Raw genomic sequence first — 4,775 nt, forward strand, 5'->3', positions numbered from 1 at the left:
GCGGCATGTATACGTTATCGGCAACATAAACATCAATAATTAGCATTGTTTCCTGTGACCATAGAAGTAGCTAGTTATGTCGAAGAGCTGTTTTTGCTTTGAATCCGAGCACTATAGAGTGAACAGATTGAAAGGGGAGCGCATCGTTGTGAACTAAGTGATGAAGCTTTGCCACAAGCTTGGAATAATGCATTGTCGAAAGAGCAGTTCTGTGAAATTCTTTCTTTGAGAGTAAGCAAAACTTTGGTAGCATCAGGTAGACGGGGAGTAAAAGAATGTAACACTGTGGTTTTATATGAAGGAGCTGCCTTTAATATGTGGCCATAACAGTTCAGTCGATGCGTGGAAAAGAGGAATGTGAAATAAATTGACAAGCTCACACTGCCATTGGCAAGAGCGGCCACAGCTTAGTGTATTCAATGACTAGTCATTTGTATCCGTACATTTATGTCAGCCTTATGGTCCATGTAGCTCTTTTGATTGTCGCTTTTGCTGCATCGTGGCTTCACATTCTAATACTGACATCTTTTTTCAGATTCAAAATGAGCTGAGAGACACCCAAGCTGGAATGCTAAAGGTGAATTCTTTGGCCATCCACTCTGTAGCGTCACCATGATCAAATACAGTGATGGCGTGAAAATGTATTGCAGGAAGCAGAAAAAACAATATTGCTGATGCAACTGCAAGGCATTTGCTCCAGTGATCAATTGGTGCAGAGTGCCTTCATTCAGTGGTGGTCCAACTGCGCCATTTGCGCCATTTTGATACAATTCTACTTGTCTGCGCCTCGCTGCGCCCAACGAAGCGCAACTTGCGCCAAGTGCGCCAAAGCGCCACCTTTGCCTTGCTAACACAACAATAACACAACCGTAGAACCCGTACAGCTTCTATTTGCGCGTTTTGCCAGACCAGCCTGGGGCTCGTCTGGCAACCAGCCCCAGACACGCCGATCGGCTTGTTTGTCAGGCTATGACTTGTTGCATGTCTATCATTTTCCCGCGCATTTGTCCAGCATTGAGCAACGGGAAATCGCCTTCCGACACACGGCCACACGGTTCGGAGAATGAGCAAACGTAATTAATGGTGTCTTCATTATGCGCTTCATAAACGACATAGTCTGCGCCATGTATAGCGTGAAGTAGTATTATAAAACAATGTATTCGGCGATACTTTCACGGGATTAGCACCGGGCAGGTCGGCATCTGCGAGCGAAAACATTTCCGGTCTTGTTCGCTCGTAGCCGCTGATCGCTCGACAGCGCCGATATCGTTGCTAGGCCTTTTCCGGTTCACTTCAAAGCTAAAGCTTACGGCGCTTCGGAATTAATCACCGACGCCCACTAGCCGCAATATTGTTTTGTCGTTGTCGCTCATCGCATTAATTGTATACAAAGAAGAAAATACGCTTATATCGGCGGAGCCGTCGGCTGCGATGCGAGCACAGGCTGGGTCGCCTGCCGTCGGTAGCCGTGTACTCAGCTGAGCTCGAGAAGTATCGGAGCTCTCGTCCGTGTTTAGCGTTTGACATTGGATATCATTTTCCATAAAATGTACAATTTAGGCATCGCTTTATCTAACGGAAGTTATTTTGCTTGAAAGAAGCAGCCGATATTTGCGTTCCCGGCGGCGGAGGCACGCAAATTCGCGGTAGTCTAGAGTTACTCTGTAGGCTAACTTATACAGTAACTGTACGGTAGTCGATTGGCCCGCCGTTTGTGCGGTGCGCCGGCCGAACTTTGAACACCTCTCGCGCGGCAGACGTCTACGCCAGTGGAGACTGGTTCTCCATTACGGCGTTTGCCGCTAGCGTGTGCGTTAGTTTGAGACTACAGTACGACGTCAGCTCTTGTAGATCGCGTACTACCGGAAGGGTTAATAGTCTTACGACGGTGTGTTGCTTTTGCTGCGCAAGAATTAATATGACGTTCAAGAGTAAAGAATGTTCAAGTGTAAGGAAAGAGTATTCACATAACTTACTTTTTAGCTTGGTGTACTGGGAAAGAATGTCGCCAGTGCGATTATTGGGAAAGATGGTTTTTTGTTATTACAGCTCATAGTTCCCCAATTCTCATTTCTAGAAAATAAGTTGACTGTTGTATTTTCTTGTTCTTTCTAGGGCGCGAAGTACCAAGTTCAAGTAGTCTGTGCTCAATGAAATTGACAGCAATAATGACCCCATTCATCTTTGGTACAAACATGGAGCTGAAGACACAGAAGCACTCTGTGTTGTCTGCAATTGCACTATTGATTGCTCACAACATGGTATTGCTGCAGTAAAACGTCGTGCGACAGTGAAGAAGCACATCCATGCGACTGCAAAATACAGAGACAAAAATGGAAACCTCCAGCCGCCTAATTGGTGCAAGCGGCTTTGAACTTTTCACCAAATGTCTATGACAACCAAGTGCATCCCATTTTCATGGGGCGACACCGCAACAGAAATCTACCACACGATGTTCCCAGACAGCAGTGTTGCCAAGGGTTTCAAATGTGGCAGGTCGAAGCTGTCACGCATTGTGTCTGATGGACTAGGACCACATTTCAAGTCAAAAGTGGTGGATGAACTATGTCATCCGGGTGTTTTCTATTCTATCATGGTGGATGAAACTCCAAAACCTGACCAGCGAGTGCAGCAACTTGATGTGCTTGTAAGGTTCTTCTCTGAAGCAGAACAGCATGTTGTGGAACATGTCCAGTCATAAATTCTTGGACGGGCCACCGCTGAGATCATTGTCGGCTGTGTAGAAGATGTACTTGTTGAGCTGTCACGACAGGGCATCATTTGTTTCTTTAGTGACGGTCCTAACGTCATGAGTGTCAGAAGAAAGCTAGAACAGCATCTGACATCAAGCATTGCCGATGTCGGTCACTGCAGCTTACACAAAGTCCACAATGTTTTTGCAAAGGGCATAGATACTTTTGGATCTGATGTAGAAGTGGTAAGAAATGTTTACTGTTCCTTCAAATCTGCTGTCCGTTCAGAGCTATTCAGAGAAAGCCAGGAAGTCCTAGGTATTCCGTCGCATGTGTTTTTGCGACATGTGTCAAACAGGTGGCTCACTTTACAAGAATCACTGTGCCGTATTCAGGAGCAGTTTGATGCCATTAAGGACTACTTTGAAAAAGCAAACAAGACTGGCCAGCGGTCTGCCACCCAAAGTCTTCATAAGAAACTGGCTGCGGCATTCTCGCAGAAACCACTCTATGCTAAGATACTATTCCTGAAGAACTGTGCTGAGCTATTCACTGGCTTCCAGAAGCTGTTTCAGAAACAAGAACCACTTTTGCACATTCTTCATGCGGAATTGTTATTAGTTCAGCGAGTTCTTGGCCGCTTCTTACGCAGTGACGCCTACCAGGGCAAGACAGTTGATGATCTGAAGAGCCTTAACCTGCAAGACTCCACACTGTGGAAGACAAAGCCCGAGTTGGGTATAGATACAGATGACGCAATGCGGACCTGGAACATCCCTGAAAGAAAGCGTTTGTGACTTGGGGCCCGCGCTTTTTACATAGCGTGCTCACAAGACTTACTGCAAAAGCTACCTCTTGAAAACAAACTGCTGCAACATGCAAGCATCCTTGGCTTGCACTTAACAGACACAGACTCGGAAGTCCGCTCACTGCGATACCTTGCTTCACAACTGCCACAAGTGCTACAGCTGAATGAAGTATCTTCATTAATTGACGAATGATACATGCTCAAATGCGATCCACTGAACAGCAGCGAAGTTGCAGTGCCTGAAAGGATTGGCAGCTCATGGGCTCAAGTATTTCAACGGAAATCAGCTGCTGGTGAGCAAAAGTACACACTGCTTGCAAAACTCGTGAAAGCCCTCCTGTCTCTCCTGCATGGTAATGCAGATTGTGAGAGAGGGTTCAGTATAAATAAGCGTCTGCTTGAGGGCCGTGCCTTTGTCTGTTAATAGCCTGAATGGACTACGGCAGGTTAAGACATATTTGCAAAGGTACAACGGGGATGCCACCAAAGTACCCCTGTCACCTAAGCTGGTCCGATGTGTAAAGAAGGCAAGGACATGTTATGCAGATAGGCTTGAAAAGGAAAGTGAAGATTCGGAGGTGACGAAGCCTGCAACCACACAGGCGCAGTCCAATGCCATTACTTTGGAACAACTGAAAAGGGGCCTAAATGAAAAGGTTGCATCATGCCGTGCATTGCTTAAACGTGCAGAAGAGACAATCTCTACTGGCTTGGCTCACAAGAGCATAGAGCAGGTTCAAAATGGGCAGCAGTTGTAAGCTGAAGGGAATGCGAGCCTGGCTACTGCACTTCTCGAGCTTGACGAGCTGAAAAAAAGTAGCAGAAGGCACTGACGGAAAGAACTTTCCATGTTTTCATTGTGGAATATGTGTGGGTTAAATGTAAAAAAATCATTATTCATGTTTTAAAGCTTATTTTGCAGTGTAAACAAGACATACTCAAATGGTGCATGTAGGCTCGCCTAAATAGCGAAATTATTTATAGTTTTGATACAGCTATGTATGTCTAGTCACTCTCTTATGGCCGGCAGCACAAAATTGTGCTTTGGCATTTCTAGTCACTTTTGTACAATGTTTTATTGCATAAAACTTTCTCTAGTACTGTTTAAAAGTGCTATTTAAGAAGGCAAATAAAGTCTGTCTGCAACATACCATGGTTTCTTTGCTGGAGGCACACGAGCTAAATGGCTGCGCTGCGTCGTTCGTGCTTGTGTCTATTTACTCTAAAGAAATACTGAACAATTGTGCAGTAGTAATAAGCTGCACCAAATGTCA

The 4,775-nt window shown here is 45.4% G+C and overlaps 1 pseudogene; it reads left to right on the plus strand.

Moving 5' to 3' along the window:
• The first annotated feature begins 2,113 nt into the window (after nt 1–2,113).
• On the plus strand, nt 2,114–4,554 carry LOC126540089 (uncharacterized; annotated as a pseudogene).
• Nucleotides 4,555–4,775: the final 221 nt, after the last annotated feature.

This window comes from Dermacentor andersoni, chromosome 2 (genome assembly GCF_023375885.2).
Source record: "Dermacentor andersoni chromosome 2, qqDerAnde1_hic_scaffold, whole genome shotgun sequence".
NCBI lineage: Eukaryota > Metazoa > Arthropoda > Arachnida > Ixodida > Ixodidae > Dermacentor > Dermacentor andersoni.